At 38.1% G+C, this 19,056-nt stretch overlaps 1 long non-coding RNA gene across 2 annotated transcripts in view; it reads right to left on the bottom strand.

The window, feature by feature from the left end:
• The window catches only part of LOC139311354 (uncharacterized), a 186,431-nt gene that overhangs the window by 12,624 nt on the left and 154,751 nt on the right, over window positions 1–19,056 (bottom strand). For both annotated transcript variants that reach the window (XR_011599940.1, XR_011599939.1), the window contains 2 exons: window positions 12,137–12,170; window positions 7,732–7,778 (listed from right to left, as the gene is read on the bottom strand). This is a non-coding gene — a long non-coding RNA (uncharacterized lncRNA). The remainder of the gene's footprint in view (window positions 1–7,731; window positions 7,779–12,136; window positions 12,171–19,056) is intronic.

A 19,056-nucleotide genomic window follows, 5' to 3' on the forward strand; every position in this document is an offset into this window, starting at 1 on the left:
ACTCCATGGCTGGCTTAACATGCTGTGTTAAATTATAATGTGGTTTAGTTGATTTAAGATTATTGAGTTGTACAAACCTGGTTTTTAAACCATGGTTTATAGCAGACTCATGCGTCATGACCCATCGGGAACAAGGCTACACAACCTGGTTATATTTGCACAAGTGGCATGCAAACATGTGAAACTATCATCTCCCCATCCCCCATCCCACTTCAACCACTGCCAGAGCCAAACAGGTTGGGGACCGCTGGTTTAGAGTACAGTGTGTCAAACAAGTCACAACAGCTTTAGCAACAGCCACAGTTATAACAAGCCATGATTGAAATCACATGAATCTCATCATCACTTGGTGTCTTTTTTTTTTTTAAAAAAAAAACAATTTAAAATAAAATATTGTGCATTGGCTGCAGCAGGCAGACAGAAATGTGTGTGTGTCAGAGGTGAAATCCAGCAGGTTCTGACAGGTTCTGGAGAACCGATAGCAGAAATTTTGAGTAGTTCAGAGAACCAGCAAATACCACCTCTGGCTGGCCCCAGAGTGGGGTGGGAATGGAGATTTTGCAGTATCCTTCCCCTGCCATGCCCACCAAGCCACACCACGCCCACCAAGCTATGTCCACAGAATCAGTAGTAAAAAAAATTTGGATTTCACCACTGGTGTGTGTGTGTGTGTGTGTGTGTTTGTATGTGTATTTGTATGTGTGAACGGAAGAGAATAACGGCTTCAATTAGGTCTATACAGAAACATTCCCCTGCATTTTTTTTCTTCCACATCATTCATTTTAATGAAAACAAGTTTGCTTTTGAAGAAGAAACAGTTGCTTCATTTATTTGATGAAATATCAAGGGAATTCTTTTTATTTGTTTTTTTCAGACTGGATAGTGTCGGACATGGTGGTGATAGAAAGATGTGTGAAAGAAAACAACACCAGAAGTAACACCCTTTGTTATCTTCAGCAATAAAGTAATATCAAAACCTCCAGGGCCTAGTGATTAAGATGCTGGTATAGAAACCAGAAGTCTGTGAATTCTAGTCCCACCTTAAGCATGAAAGCTGGCTGGATGACCTTGGGGCAGTCACTCTCTTTCAGTACAATTCACCACACAGGATTGTTATTGTGGGAAAAATAGGAGGAAGAAGGATTATTAGGTATGTTTGCTGCCTTTAATTATTTATAAAAATAATAAAGGACAAATAAATAAATATAAAATATACTTCAGATTTGTCAGCAACCTGAGAGTAAGATAGAAAAACGGAAGCCTCTTTCACAGAGGGAAAAAAACCATTTTGAGACATTGCAAACTACACTGCATCTTGAGTTAAACAGAATCTATAATTTGAGTGTTTTCCGGTTTTTTAATTACATTAAGAGCAGCTCTGATAACATGTTGCAGTGGACATTTCATTCAAGAACAGGAATTGGATGGAACACTTTGAAGGCAAAATAAACAAAATTAGTTCATAGGACTTCAAGGAGCAATGACTCACACATTCAGGAAGGGTCTGCTGACAAGATATTTTGGAACAATTTGCTATTAGGAAGGAAGTTTGAGTGGGCGGAAGAGAAGTGGCTGATACTCATATGACACACACACACACACACACACACACACACACACACAAGCTCAGAGTTGCTGATGTAGAACATAAAGGTGTGTGATCACTTATCTAACACCATTTTTAGGTAGTGATGATCATGATCAAAGTAATTTTAAGTGCAATTATTGCTGCAAAGAATATTTCATAGCGTTTATTTCACTATTTTGGATTTCTGGGAAAATGGATCTTCTCGCATTGCCAAACAAGCTTAATTCTTTTTGTGGTTAAATGCTGTTACTAGCCAGTCTTACACCAATGGCAACTGTTGAACAGTTCCCATGACATAAGGTCTCATGAATGGGGCAATTGCCTCATTTTAAACAATTACTGTGCTCTCTGGGTGTTTTTTGTATATTTGTGTTTGTATATAAGTATATTGCTGCTGCTGTATTTCATGGTAAAGGCATGTTTCAAATATTTTTTCACTTTCACAACTGACAAATAATGAAGAGCTCTTTGAAATAACGAGGGAAAGTTCTGAGCAGTAGCTAATGAATGGATCATTATATATAAATTACATAAAACCATTATGGCAGGGGCATCTGCAGTGCGTGTCAAAAAAGTTAGTGACAGTTGGATTACAAATACAAAGTGTGAGAGAAAAGCTTCCAGATGAGATTGCATCACATGTATAAAGTGGAGGAGTTTGATCCCACAGTCATGGCCACTGTATTGACTTTTGTTTTAGCTCTCCCTCCTACACACGTATACACACACTTTCACAGACCTTTCCTGTACTTTGAGCTGGCACTGGTGGGAGTGTGCAGGATACAAATATGACAAATACTACAGTTTGCTAATATTATTCTGTAACTATAAAACATGTCTGTTTATCGTTTTAATATATATATATACTTTCCATGTATAAAACATCTGCATATCATTTTAATGTATACTTTGCATGTATATTGGTGCACACATACAAGAGACTTCCACACTCCTATGTGTAACTGTCTTGCTACATTGCATTGTTTGGTTATAATTATAACACTGATTTGTTATCATTCCTTACTGGTAGACATGATTATATTTTATGCAGGAGTGGGAAGTTACCAGCCCCAATTAGAATCTGTCTGTCTGTCTGACTGTCATCTATCGGTCAATGTTATATGTTTACTGAATCAGTTGGGATTGTCGCTAGTATTCGGCCTCCCTGCTCTACAGCAACCTCCCTGCCTGAACTGCTCAGGGCTGGCAGTGCCCAGACTCATGCTTCTGGAGGACTTCAATTTCTATCCCTAGGTGTGGCCTCGGAAATGACCCAGGAATTCATGATGATCATGATGGTCATGGGCCTATCCCAGATTATTACAGACCCAACTCAGGGCAGTGGCGACGTGCCAGATTTTATTTTCTTGTCAGACCAATGACAACATGATGTGATGGTGGATTTATGATTATCCTCCTTGTCATGGTCAGATCATGTCCTGGTGTCCTTCACAGGGAGGCCAAACCCTTTTGTATGGTTTGGCCCTGATGATTGATGGATCCTAATGGGTTCCAGAGGGAACTTAGGGATATCCAGGAGGTGTTGCTGTGTGGTCCTTCTGAAGTCTTGGTGGCAGCCTGGAATTTAGGGGTAGCCATGGACAAGATTGTGGCTATGCAGCCTCTCTTGATCCATTGTTCCTGATCCTCCCCATTGTTCATGGAGGAGTTGTGGGTTCTGAAAAGGGCCATGAGAAGGCTAGAGTGCTGCTTGAGAAAGACAATAGAGAACTCTGATCAGACACAACTTAGAGCTGCTATTTAGGCTTACCTGATAGCAGTAAGAGTTGCAAAACAGCCTTATTTTTCTGCTCTTTTTGTGTTCGCAGAATGTCACCCAGCAACCCTGTTTCAGGTCACCCAATTCCTCCTGCGTCAAGGGACTTGGGTGATCATCTGCAGGCTATGCAGAAGAGTTTGTTCAGGACCTGATAAACAAAGTTGCTTGGATTTGTCCCCAGTTGGATCCCATGCATGGAGATATTCTACGTGAGGTGCCTGGGGAGAGGTTCTGCCCAATTATCTGGGAGTAGTTTAGGCCTATTAGCCCTGATGAAGTGGACAGGATCTTTGATGTTGTCAGTACCACTACCTGACAGTTAGATACTTATTTTTCCTGCATGGTGAAAACCTTCAGGAAGGTGACTAGCAGATGGGTCCAGATAGTAATTAATACATTACTGTAGATTTTTAAAGAGGCCCTGGTTCAGCCCTCCTTAAAAACCATCATTGGATCTCACCTGCCTGGACAACTTTCATACAGTTTCCAAACTCCCCTTTTTAGGAAAGGTTGGAGTAAAGGTGGTGGCTTGGCAGTTTCAGGGAGTCCTGGATAAAATGTATTATCTGGAACCCTTTCAATCAGGATTCAGGCCTTGTTATGGGATGGAAATGGCATTGGTCATGTTTGTCAATGATTTTTGGCAAGAGTGGCATGGGGGTAGTGCAACCATCTTCACTCTCCTTGATCTATAATGGCTTTTGATATCATTGACCATGGCATCCTTTTGGGTTGGCTATGGAGCTTGGGACTGGGAAGCATAGTTTTGCACTAGCTTCTTTCTCCAAGGCTGGCCCCAATTGGTATTGATAGCGAGTGAGAGGTCCAGCCCTCAGCCACTCTCTTTTGGTGTGCTGCAGGGCTCGGTATGCTCTCCATTCTTTTCAACATCTACATGAAATTGCTGGGTGAAATCATCCATCAGGTAGCTGCAATACTCTGACAATAGCAACCTCTATATTTCCAATCCTGGTGAACCAAGTTATGCTATGTGGCCCTGAGGGTTGGGGGTGCCTGAGTGTGCCTGAGGGTTGGGGGTCCTAGATGGGGGAAAACAGGCTTCGACTGAACCCTGGCAAGACTAAATGGCTTTAAGGATATAGGCCCCTGAGATCTAGAACTTTGTTATCTTTGACTCTGGATAGGATAGCACAACCACAGAAAGAGCCGGTCCACAACTGGAGGGTTCTCCTGGACTTGCAACTCTTGTTCGAAGAGCAGGTGGCTGTCACAGCTAGGAGAGCCTTTGCACAAGTTCAGTGTCAAGATTCAAAGTGTGCTTTTGCTGTTGCAACCATTATTGCTTCTCAGTTTGCCAATGAACCAGGGAAGAGGGAAGGGAGAGATAGAATGTAGGCTCCAGACATTAAGAAGATGAGCCATGAAAGCCAAGGACACTTCAGCAGGTGTTTGCCAATCTTTCCCCTCAATCAGGGATGGGTTCTACTTACCTTTACTACCAGTTCACAATGGGAGCATGTGCGCTTCTGCACATGTGCAGATCATCTATTATTACGTCCGGGCGGGTGGGTAGAGCCTCCCGCCACTTTTATTACCGGTTCACAAGAACTGGACAGAACTGGGAGCAACCCACCACTGCTCCCAATGTGAAATTGGCCCCAATTCTCTGATCTTTTGTAATGGCCTAAAGCAGTGGTCCCCAACCTTTTTATCGCCGCGGCCCGCTGAGCACGCGCAGGGGTGGGGGCATGGCCCAGGAGCTTTTGCGCACGGCCCATTGCGCACGGCCCAGGAGCCTTTGCGCTGCAGCGTTCATGTCCCCTGGCCGCTGCGCGGCCCGGTGCCAGGTACTCCACGGCCCGGCACCGGTCCGCGGACCGGGGGTTGGGGACCACTGGCCTAAAGAACTGGCTCAATGGTCCAATGGACGAACATCACAATGGAGGTGGTTGATCAAGTAACAACAGATCTAACCTGTCTCATCTTGCCCTCACCTTCTTTATATCACATCTTTCATTTCTTTGGTTTTCTATTTCTACTTGTCCTTTTATACTCTTACTGCTATTGTTTATCTCAAAAGGTAATAATGTGATAGGTGTGTCATCCATAATTGGATTTCAGCAGTTGGTATTAACTTATTTCAGGGGTGGGTTCTACTTATCTTTACTACTGGTTCGCAATGGGATCGCGCACATGCTGCGCTGCGCATGCACAGATCGCTATGACAACATCCAGGGTGGTGAGAGGAGCCTCCCGCCGATTTTACTACCAGTTCTTGCGAACCGATTCCACCACTGACTTATTTGTGTGTGTGTGTGTGTGTGTGTGTTTGTACCCTGCCCAGACTTACCCTGTGGTAAGATGGGTGGTCAATAAATTTTATAAATAATAAACAAACAAACAAACAAATATATATATGACCCTCCAATTAAAGCTGTGATAGTCTTAATAAGGCTATTTATCCAGGTGGAAATCTGCATTTAATTTTACACTTATATTTGAGTCTTTCTGATAATTCCAGACACCAGCATTGCCCTTCCTTTCCTTCTCTTTCTCTCTTATTTGTCTAGCAGTTTGAATGTTCCTTTAGTTGTAGTAAGTCTAAATCTGATATCAGAGCTATAGAAAATTTTCTGTACCAAATTATTTCACTTGGTCCAGAAAAAATCTGGATGAATGAATTGGGATGATAGAATTTCTGTACAATTGCTTTAGAGCAACTTTTCTTTGAACACAAAATTTCATCTCTTCTCAGACTTGGAACTGAATTTAACTAAGAGCCTATGGAGCTTACATCTTCTCACTGAGCGGGAAAAAAGCAGCTCCTTTAGGCAACAAAGGAGGGTAAGTGGCAAATGAGGGAGAACCCCCAATTCATGTCTCCTTATGCCTCATGCCTGCTATGTGGCAGCTACATTGCACTATTCCACAGGGATAGTGGTGTCCCAGACAGCTGACCTCCAATGAGTCACTTTGAGGGTGTTCTCAGATTGATGCATTGTGAAGTGGCTAACTCACCAAGGCTGGTGCTGGGATCATGCAATAATGCACATGTTTTCATTTGGAAAAATTGCAGTGTACTTCTGGTCTGGAGAATACTTGTGTCTGGGGCTTTTACATCTTCACACAGAGATGACACTTGGTAATCTCTGCAAAATATGTATTCCCAGTCAGCAGATTTTTCCCTCTTCTCAGTCACTGAAATGAATTTATGCTCCTATTTAGCAGTGCCTTGGTATCAAAATAAGCACTATAATTTGTATTTCTGATTTACTCTGAGTGGATAAAGTACACTTAATGAGGGCTGTGCAAATCCTTCAGTACATAGAGAGGTGTGTGTGAAGTGTCTTTGAATTATTAAAGTGGTCATGTTTTTTTCAGGCTTGCACAACTGCTTTGTAAGTTGATTTTGGCTGTTTGGGATACGCACGCACAACCTTAGTGAGACATAGATGCAACAAAGAACAATATCTGAAGCAGCCACACTTGCCTTGAAAAAGGCATGGTTGTTTTAACAGTTTGAAAAGAGCCGCTTCATACGGTTCCATACCATGTCATTTGAAGCATCTCTTTAGAAAAATGTGCACATAACTCCAATAAATTGAACCATTAAAATAATGTTTTCTAAAAACGTATAAACATAATGGGATTAAGGGAAAAACATGAGAGACAAATACAAGACCTCAAACAAAACATGAGAGACAAATACAAGACCTCAAACAAGACAGCTGTCTATTCCTAGTAATAGCCACCATATTAAGCATTAGATCTCTGTTGAGATATAAACAATTACAAGTAGGGGTGACAGGAGATAGAATTGTATAGATCAGCAAAGCTATTTCAGATTCCTAGTAATTATTTTCTAACAGCAATAACAACTGACAAATCCCTCCTTAAATTTAGCACTAACTAGAAGAAATTTGGACAGAAGGTATGAAGTAACAAGATTTCTATATGGAAAACTTTGGTTAGTGAAGGTGGAGATTTTTTTAAATGCAAAACATAGCAATGTTAGGGTCTTGTCTTTAATTTTATTTCTGCAAGCACTTAATAAAATCAGTTATCACAGATGTTGATGAAATAAGAGACACTATATAGCTTATTTAAAAAAGAAAACAGCAATATGTGTCATCAGATATTGGTGAATGCTTTAAAATAACAGAAGGAAATAGGCATCAGTGCAAATTTGCTTCTCATAGTATGAAATACATTAAAAGACTTGAAATATCTGTCCATCAAATTTTAGAGGCTTTTAAATAATTGAAGGGGGCATCAATTGCAGTTAACAAAAAGGTTTGTATTAACTAATGATCCATTTTTTTTTAATAGAACAAATAGCTTGCACTAACGCATAGGTGTGTCTAGATTAACAAATGATTAAAAAATAGAACAATTTACAAACCTTAGTGGTTCTTTGTTTCCAGTTGCAATCATAACCTCATAATTGAGCTGTAAAAAAGGAATAGTGTAAAACCACAGGGATCCTAAAAGCTTCATACAATCCAACTCACCAGCCTGTCTGAATGCAACCTTTTAGTTCCAGTATCTAAGTGTTAGGTACTCTAGTTAAAACCGTGTGTTTATCTCACTAGTCTCCTGTTTTGGGGCCTGGAGTTCATTACTTCTTCTTTTTCCCCCCCCTACAGATTGTACTATATGTTAGAATCTAAATGAATAGCTAAAGTAATTGGTAACATTTACACGCAATCCAGAATGTTAACAGTCTTTGTTAATACATTTTAAAGAAAGAAACCAAGTTTTTAAAGCAATAAAGTATTTTTGCCAAAGGATATCTAATGCATTTTCAGGTTTGGACTTAGTATTCAGACTAAGGCCTGATGAAATGAAGAAGGGAAAAATAGACAATGTGGCACTCCATTTAAGAATGGAAAGTATTTTTTTTAGTTATGGTTATGCATAAGTTACTCAGCCTCACAGTTTTGCACAATTATTGATATATAGTTCTGAATCCACAGAAAGCAGGACTATTGGATTGGCAGCAGTTGTTTGTATTCCCATTTTGGCAGTTTCTTAATTGTATTCTCTTTAAATTTTAAAATTTTAGCTTTATTATATTTGTGTGAAATAACTTTCAATTTGCTATATTGTCTCCCGTGTCAACCTCTTTTCATTTGGTTATCCAAAATAAATAAGAGGATGATCTTTGTCCTCAAGATTCAACATCTTTACCCCAATGTCAAATACTCAAATTTCACATTCCCTGCCAGAATTTCTAGGCAATACCAAACCTGTCCAGATCCAAATTTTCCATAACTTAATATAATATCCTAATGTATCGAACCTCACAGTAATAATAAAAACTATTAAAAAGTACGCTAGGTCAAATTTCATTTATTTTATTTATTTGCTGTCATATTGAACAACCCAACAGAAGTATAAATATGTTACAATTACAAAACAATAAAAATAAATGGCTATTGTTCACCTTTCTTTTATTGACTTCTCTTTTTCAGATTTCAGATGATAAGCCTCTCCAAGCAAGTATCTGTAGTCAAGTGGCACAAGCTTCTGAGATTTATTTGTATTTTTAGGTGAACTTTGAGGTCTACTAATTGGAGCCAGATGCTAATAGTTGGAATCCTTCTGCCTTGTAGTATATTTTTGTTTATACCAGTATGAATCCATTATCTGAGTTACTGTGATCTGTTCCTCTATTCATTATTCTATTAGAGAACTTTCTAAGCAGACACTAGATCTGACCAAAAACAACTGATTAATTCTTTTTTGATTAGTTCATAATATAAAATACAAAAAATACAAAAGAAAATAGTAGGAAAATAGGGGAGGGAGGGGAAGGGAAAAGTGAAGGGAAAGTGGGGTGAGGGGGAGAGAAAGAAAAGGCATTGACTTCCATCTCCCTTTGGTGCAGTAAAATAAATAATAGGTTCAAACCTCGGGTGTTTTACTAATAAAAGAGAAATTTATATATAAAAAAAGAAAAAGCAACTGATTAATTGAAGAAAAAACAAAGGCCTTGGTAGTACAGTGGTCTAAGGCACCCTGTTATTAAGACCAGCTGCCTGCAATTACTGCAGGTTCGAATCTCGCCAAGGCTCAAGGTTGACTCAGCCTTCCATTCTTTCTAAGGTAGGTAAATTGAGGACCCAGTTGTGGGGGCAATAAGCTGACTTTGTATAAATATACAAAAGAATGAAGGCTATTGCTTAGTGCATTGTAAGCCGCCCTGAGTCTCTGGAGAAGGGCGGCATATAAATCAAATTAAAAAAAAAAAACTATCCATTTTAGGTTTCAGATTTACTTGCTATCACTTTTTAAAATGTTATTTATGTTATTTTTTTTCCCAAGCAGTTATATTTCTTTAATGCTTAAAAGTTGTAAAGTTTTTTGGGAGTTGGGCAGTCTCCAAATCCAATAAACAAACAAGGAAGCAAACAAACAAACAAACCATATTGGATGCAGGAACTTGTTGATCTATGGCAGATCCTGAAGCATCGGTATTAGTTCTAAATTTATCCATGTAGCTAAATGTGTTAGTAGTAGTTAAAACCAAATAATTCCAAAAAATTCTGAAAATTAGGAGGCTGTAGCACCCTTTCCAACCTTACTTTCTTTACCTTTTCCAATTTTATTAAAAGGCATTTTCCCAATTTAAATCCTAGAGCAGTTTGGCTACACTATACAATTATGAAGTGAGCTGCAACTCACAAAAGTTTTGCCTTTTAATAAAATTTGTTACAGTAGTTGGAAAAGGTGCTTTCAGAATCTCTCTCTCTCTCTCTCTCTCTCTCTCTCTCTCTCTCTCTCTCTCTCTCTCTCTCTCTCTCACACACACACACACACACACACACACACACATACACACACACATCACATATATATACATACACACACACACACACACACACACATACACACACACTACAATGAATTAATATGGCTCTCCTTTTACAACATGGAAAAGATTCTTCAAATAATAGCCTGACCATTAAAACAGTAAATGGAATTCAATCAGAGGAAAAGTGAAGTGATACAAGTTGCTGCAATATAATCCAATATAGCTTAGTAGTGTCTTAGTAGTGTCTGAACTAGTACTGATTGCCTTTAAATAGATCATGAGATTGCAGTGGACAGCCTTGTGCTATGAAAAAGGGCAAACTCTATTTGGGAAACATTAAATGAAACTATCAAAAGCATAATGCAATCTGTGGAATAGTGGCTAAAGAACTGTCTGTGTCTATTTAGAAAAAGATTTTGTTAAGTTCAACCAAGTTATTAAAAGGGAAAAGAAACATTTCTATAAGGAAAAGCCACAAATTAGGATATTTTAGATAATGAAACATAGACTTATGTCCCATCCTCTAAGGAGATACACCTGGTGGAACCCAGAAGGGCCTTCTCTGTGGTGACTTCCTCTTTCTGGAACATCATTCCCCAGAGATTAGAATGGCCCCCACTCTAACACTCTTTGTGAAGGTGTTGAAGATCTGGTTCTTCCAGCAGGCCTAGGGTACCCAGAGTGGGATGGAAACCATTAAATGGCTTGTGTAATGTGTTGTTGTCAGGCTGAGGGGTGGGGGGCTATTATATTATTTTATTGTTTTCTTTTATTGGTTTTATTTTTTTATATATGATGTTTTTATATCCCTGTAAACTGCCTTGAGTCACCGTGTGCGAATAGGCGGCAATATAAATATTCTAATAAATAAATAAATAAATAAATATGTAAAGTAGAATTGGATATCCCTTTGTCATAATATTGGAAAACAAAGTTCAGCTAATGAAATTATAGGTTTATCTTCAGATATCTTCCAATTATCTTCAGACAGAATTTTAAAATTCTATCTTCACACAGGGCTTCAGAAAACTATGGAAATATTTGCCAAAGAAGTTATGATGGCCATCAGTGTGAATAGGCTTGAAAGATCATTAAACAAGTTCTAGTCATGAAGATTATATGTTGTTTATAGTACTGAAGACAACATGGTTTTCAGTTCTGGTCACAGATCAATAAATGGAGGAGGAAATCTGTGTACCTCTGTCTCTTTATTCATTATAGTTGTTGGAATAGTATAAAGGATTAGATAGCTCTTTTGTTCCAACACGGAACATATTTTTCAGACAAATCACTAGAGTTCAGGATTTATCTCCTGCTGTACATGTACAATGAAGATCCAGTATTATAAATAATAACTATACTGTTTAAAGGATTGTGATTTTAAAATCTCTTCCTTTCTCCACAGGACAGAAGTAGAGTGGTGATGGCTGGCTGTTCCAAATGTCTAAGAAATGTTTTTACCTATTGCAAATCACTTTTTTCATTAATAAAAATAACAAAAAAGATCTGAACAGAGGTAGCAATATGTCTTTAAGCAATAGATAATATATAGTACAACTACATAATAGTTTGTACTATGGACAAAGCAATACAGCAAACCAAGCTTTGACTATCTGTGTACTTAATTTCTCTCTATGTCATTAAGGGAGCTTGCTTGATTGTGAGAAAAATAAAATAATGATTTCAAACAACTGTCCAAGCACTCTCACATTAGTCTTTTGCTTCAGTATTTTCTAATGGAAACCAGAGAATGTTATGAGAAGAGAATTGGGATGAACAGTTACCTACCAAAAACCTAACTGTAAAAGGCAGACTAGAAATAAAAATTAAAATAAGCAAGACAATGGTTAGAGAATACCTATCTGATCTTGATGAATATAAATCACAGGACCTGATGGTTTAGATCCCAGAGTTCTGAAGGAGCTGGTAGATGTTATCTCAGAACCATTGTACCATATCTTTCAAAAGTCCTGGAACACTGGGAAATTACCTGAAGATTGGAAAAGATCTGATGTGGTTCCCACCTTCAAAAAAGGAAAAAAAAAAGATTCAGGAAACTACAGATCAATCAGCCTAACATCAATTCCTGGGTAGATACTGGAAAAGATAATAAAACAAACATCTAGAAACAAATAAAGTTATAATTAAAAGCCAGCATGGGTTTGTTAAAAACAGATCATGTCAAACCAATCTTATTTCATTCTTTGACAAAGTGACTAAATTAGTAAACCAGCAAAATGCTGTGGACTTAGTATACTTAGACTTCAGCAAGGCATTTGACAAAGTAGACCACAACTTACTTCTTGGTAAACTAGAAAAATGGGGGATAGATAGCATCACCATCAGATGGATTTGTAAATGGCTGACAAACCGTACTCAAAGAGTAGTCCTTAATGGTACTACATCTACACGGAGGGAAGTAAACAGTGGGGTACCACAGGGTTCCATCTTAGGCCCAGTACTCTTCAATATCTTCATAAATGACTTAGATGAGGGAATAGAAGGGAAACTCATCAAATTTGCAGATGACACTAAGCTGGCAGGAATAGCCAACACCCCAAAAAAACAAGCTCAGGATCCAAAAAGATTTGACAGACTTGAACAATGGGCTCTATCCAACAAAATGAAATTTAATGTGAAGAAAAGCAAGGTTTTACACCTAGGCAGGAAAAACCAAAGGTACAAGTACAGATTAGGTGAAACCTGGCTCAAAAACAGTAACTGTGAGAGGAACCTTGAAGTCCTAGTGGACGATCACTTAAACATAAGGTAGCAGTGTGCGGCAGCAGCCAAAAAAGCTAATACAATCCTTGTATGTATAAATAGAGGCATAGAATCAAAATCATGTGAAGTATTAGTACTACTTTATCAAGCCTTAGTAATACTGGAATCTGCATCCAGCATTTGGTCACCACATTACAAAAATATGTTGAGACTTTGGAAAAAGTGAAAAGAAGAGCAACTAAGATGATTAAAGGCCTAACACATAGTATGAAGAATGGTTACAGAATTTGGGTTTGACTAGTCTAGAGAAAAGAAGGACTAGGGGGGATATGATAGCAGTATGTCAATATTGAAGAGACTGCTACAAAGTGGAGATGGTCAATTTATTTTCCAAAGCACCAGAGGGCAGGACAAGAAATAATGGATGGAAACTAATCAAGGAGAGAAGCAATTTGGAATTGAGTAGAAACTTCCTAACAGTGAGGACAATTAACCAGTGGAACAGCTTGTCATCAGAAGTTGTAGATGCTTCATCACTGGAGGATTTTAAGAAGAGACTGGACAGTCACTTATCTGAAATGGTATAGGGTCTCTTGCTTAAGCAGGGGGTTGGACTAGAAGACCTCCAAGGTCCTTCCAGGTCTATTCTAATTGAAATAGCTAGAGTAAAATAATCTCTGAAGGAAGAAATTGAAGAAAATTATAATTTCTGTCTTGAGTGAAACCAGAATCATTTGCTTCAACACAATGGGAGCTGGGTGCAAGTATTTTGAATAGTGAAGCTGATTTTTTGATTGCAAAATATTATAGCAGTGTACACCAACTTTAGTAAACATTTAATTCAAATGAAAAACACAGTAGCTTCAAATATATTTCCTTTTAACCAAGATGAAATGAATGAATTCTGAATGTGATCTATAAATTCCCAATCCAGATCTGTTTCTTCAGAGTTCCAGAAATACAGTAGCAATAGCATTTAGATTTATATACCACTTCACAGTGCTTTACACTCTCTAAGCAGTTTACAGTCAGCATATTACCCCCAACAATCTGGGTCCTCATTTTACTGACTTTGGAAAGATAGAAGGCTGAGTCAACCTTGAGCAGAATTGAACTGCTGGCAATCAGCAGAATTAGCCTGCAACATTGCATTCTAACCACTGTGCCACCATGGAAAACTACAGATGATGACACAGTGTTAACTTACTAATCATAATTAACCAAGAACCATACTGGATTTGACTAACAGATCTGAGAGAAGATCTGGCCTCAAACCAGAGAGATCCTTGAGATCATATTGGTTATTCCAATCACAGCATCTTGAAAAAAAAGAAGAGAAATGTTAATACTGTTTTAATTTTGCAAAGTAATTTAAGTACTTATTTAATGACTTTGCTTTATGAGAAGTGCTTGTATTTATGTATGTATTACATAAAACTAGTGAAGTATAGTATTTATTTATTTATTTATCATATGGAGATAGTACATTAACCAAGAGACTACAAGGTTAATGCAGAGTAGCAATTTGTTTGCCTGTTTGCTAACCCCGTGCCACAAGAGGGCAAGCTAGCTCTGCACCAGAAAGAAAGAGAAGTGGCTTTTCTCCAGTATCATCTGGGGCCTTCTTCATCCACCAAATGGACGACCCAACCAGAAAGGTTCAGTCCTGGCAGGATTCTAACCATCTGCACAAAGTGCTGGCTCGTCTCCCCGCCAAGTGGTATCTACTTATCTATTCGAATAGAATATACTTTCAAACTGCTAGGTGGACAGAAGCTGAGGCAAGTGATGGAGCTCACCCTGCCATGCAGTGCTAGGACTCAAACCACAAGAGCAAAGACCATCTCCAGCATCATAAAGCTACTGAGCCACTATGTGCAGTGTTTATGGGGAAATCAGCAGCATGTCTTAAAAACTTTTGAAGGATGCCCAATCTCATCTTCTTGCCTTACAGACTATCAATATTTATTCATCTCATGTTTCTAAAATACACCGCAGATAATGCTTACTATAGAGCTATTATTATTTTTAAATTTTCATTATATTCTGCATCAAAGCAAAAAAGCGGAAGGCTTTAAAATAATAAAAATTTAAAAAGTATACTGTGTCCTACTGAAATTCCTCTTGCTTCATAATATTTTACCTTTCAAATTAATTCAAGAAGACATGCAGTTTAGCTCAGCTTTAGTTTTATATTCATATTTGGAAAGGTTAATTTCTGCATTTCCAAAGATTGCTTCTGATTTGATGACTGAATTGAGTCAAGGACTTCCAAAGTAATGTGGAGTGGACAAGTTGCTATAATATGTTCTTTCTCAGGTACCAACAACAGGAATATTGAAACTGAGGTCACCTTAATTCTTCGTTGATATACAAATAGAATTGTTTCTGCCATCTATAATAATTACTAGGATAAATATATTTTATAGTAGTATTTCAGTTGTAGAATACTCCTACCAGAGAATTAACCAACTGAATATTGAAGAAAAGATTTGAGATGTTTATTTATATGTGAAACATATTGGGCTAAGTGTAAGTAAAATGAAATGCGGAAATAATGAAATAATAAAATACTAATTAACAAGACTACTCATATTTCTTAGAAAACTGGTATGCTATATGCTTAGTTCTCTTGCAATTCAGAGCTGGCTTTCTATTTTTTCCCCTTCATTGAGTTTTTGGACTGGGTTTGGCTTAGTCTGTAGAAAAAAATCTGGCTTGGAATATGGCCAAAGATGGCAGCTAACCAGCCTTGTAAAACACACAAGATCACATATCTTCAAATACCCTAATGCAGGAGTCTCCAATCTTGGCAACTTTAAGACTTGTGGACTTCAACTCCCAGAATTCTGGGAGTTGAAGTCCACAAGTCTTAAAGTTGTCAAGATTGGAGACCCCTACCTTAATGATTCCCATTTTGAAATCTTTAATTTCTTCAACAAGAGATCACAAACATTATCTTCTTCAGTTTAAATGCAATGGTGCTGTATTTTTTTTAATTCAGGAGCTTCTTTGTCATTATTTATGACATAGCTGAATTTGGAATACAGGTCCATTATTGCATGATCATAGGACAACTATGAATTTCAAAACTTTATGATCAATTCACCAAACTCCCATGGAATCTATTGAAGATCTGGGCTCATTTTCAGAGTGAATTTTTACAATCATTATTTAATAATTTGTAGTGGAAAATGTTCTTATACAGCCAATGGAATATGCTGCATTAAGTGGTCAAACAAACTATTAATCTCAGAGAAAACCATTCAAATCAGCACTGCAAAATAGGAATAAAAAGGCTTCAATTATTTCTGTATTGCCCCCACTTACAAATGGTCTTGCTCTTTATAAAGGGCAACTTAATAAGGACACATGGAATTGGATTTACCCAAACAATGTTAAAGCTGGGAGGATGGTGTCATACAAAGAAACACAGCTGCTAAACTATGGTATGCTTTTTAAAGAGTCTATTGAATAATTGGCTGTGTTCACACAACATTTTTTTTTCTTTTAACAAAACAAGTAATCCACTCCAAGCATTCAAAATCCATTTTTTGGACACTCTATAGCAGGGGTGTCAAATTTCATTAAAGGCCACATGTGTTTGACCTCAGGGGGCCAGGTGGGTGTGGCCAGCTCCACATCACTCATGTAAGGGGTGCCTGTGGTGGCCTAAGTGTTCTGCCAGCAAAAACAGAGCTCGGGTGGGTCACACACGGCCACCAAGCTCCGTTTTCACTGGCAGAGGCACTATCTGCCAGTCCTTCGCTGTTTCCAAGGTGGTCCCATGGGCCAGATCTAACCACCCCGTGAGACGGATCCAGCCCTTAGGCCTTGAGTTTGACACCCCTGCTACAGACTATGGGTAATTTAACACCAATCTGAAGTTTCTAGCTGTGATATGGCATTGACTACTAAACTTTTTAATATATGGCTTCCTGGAATGTACCCACATTACAAATTTACCTGCAAACTATGAGTAAGATGATTATGAGAAAATGGAATTGTTATATGCAATCTGTGGTCTCCTCTGCCCTTCCAAAATTTTCCTGAGATTAATGTTTACTACTTATTTTTATCACACCTTCACTGTGCATATTGTTCTATAGAGTACAAGAACCTAGTACAGATCACATGCCAGCACCTCAGCCAGGTACAAAGAGATCTCTGATAGTCAAATAGAACTTGATAACCACTGTTCATTAAACAGCTATTAATTTTAGGCTCTTTCTGATAGCAGTTTTTAATTTTCCTCTTTTCCCTTTCTCACTATCTGTCTGATCACACATACTGTACAACAGTAATATAATTTTTAACGTTTGTGGAGTCATTGGTAAGAAGTGAGGCTTTATTCTTTACTGTTGGGAAGCTTTTAGTCATTTGTTATATAATCTCCATTCCTTGACTGCTGAAACTGTTTCCGGATTACTCAGACCTCTCCAACAACTACCAGTTCATATCATACAAGTAAAAAAGTAGCCTTAGAAAAACAACACAGATGGAAGTGATGCTAGTAGTACAATGTCAGCGGTATCCACAGATTGACAGCCTGAGTTACTTTGCCAGATGCACAGAATGTTGCACTACTTGTTCTTTATAAACGAGACTTGATGGAGTATGTCAATGTCATATTCCTTGCTGATTTACACACGAACATACAGAGACAGGCGCACTGACAGTCACTTACGTTCCTGTGATCTATATCAGCTATACCATCTGCTTTCTGCTTTGCATGTGGTAGCGAACTAACTATCCTACTGTGCATGGTTATCACAGATTACATGCTGTGGAAGTAAGCGACAACAGTGTTTCTTCTTCTCTTTTCTTTCTTTCCTTATTTTGGTGTTAGAAAATGAGCTGTTTATTATCTATCATCCATGATATACATATATTTGACATGCATTTCTGAAACTTTAATTCCCCCCCCCCAATTTATTGCCATTGCAAGTCATACACACTTAGGCAAGGAATTTCAATCTGTGCTTAACAGAGATTCCTTTACTTCTAACACAGTTCCTCTATCACTTTCTGAAGAGGGTAGTGAAGCTCTTTTTTTAGCAGAGAGTAACAATACAGCTCCTCTATGATTTATGAAGAGATGCAACTGCCTTTGCAACTCTACAATGAAATGGTTTTCTGCAGGCCTGACTGACTCTAGGTTTGAAAACAATTCTGGTTATAGGACCTACTAGTTGATACCCATATTAGAAAGCCTTGCAGACTGATTATTCCTGTTAGAAACGAGTGGAGACAGAAGCTGAAGATGGAAGCAATGGTAGAAATAATCACTAGACCCTGAAAAAAATCTCTTTCTATCCTCTGTCTGCCTGCCTGCCTGCCTGCCTGCCTGCCTGCCTGCCTGCCTGCCTGCCTACCTACCTACCTACCTACCTACCTACCTACCTACCTACCTATCTATCTATCTATCTATCTATCTATCTATCTATCTATCTATCATCTATGTATATAGTTTGTATAGCTTCCCATTTCAATAATTGTCTCTGGTGAACAAAATTAAGAACAAAAGCTATTATAATAATACAACACAATAACACAAAATACACAGCAGGCTGTTGTGAACATGCACTGTACATATGTGTGCTCAGAATGCATCTAAATGGGTTTCAGAATGCAACATGTTTCTGAATGACATTTTGGGCAAAACAAAATTATGGGCCACCCTTTATTGTTAGAAAACTTCACATACCAGTCCTCATAAATCACTACAACGTTCCCTCATTTTTATGGCTTGTAATTGGACTGCATAATATGAGGGAGAATTCCAATCTAGCTGTATTCTGAGTGCAGCAGAAGTAAAAATAAAAAGAAATCCATGGTCTGTGGTCCACTTATGCTTCCCTTTCCCCCTAATTCACTTGAAGCCCGTAAGAGAATCACACAGACATTGACTGGAAGTCAACCATTTAATAAGAGTTTGTTTCTTTTTCCAGCTTCTTTGCAATTATATTTTAACCATGAAAGCTGTATGTGGTATATATAGTAGTGACTAAGAAGGGGAAAGAAATCTGTCTGATTTGACTTCAATTAATCCTCTCTTTCCAATCCAGTATGCAAGGCAAAACTTCAATAATCACATTTTTCCAAATGTCCTGATACAGTTCTTCTTCAAGAAAATGAATAATGCACCCAAGAAAATGTATAAAAGGAAGAAAAAAGAGCTCATGG

The sequence above is a fragment of the Pituophis catenifer genome, unplaced genomic scaffold (assembly GCF_029215685.1).
Source record: "Pituophis catenifer annectens isolate HBS135680 unplaced genomic scaffold, rPitCat1.0.hap2 SCAF_2, whole genome shotgun sequence".
NCBI lineage: Eukaryota > Metazoa > Chordata > Lepidosauria > Squamata > Colubridae > Pituophis > Pituophis catenifer.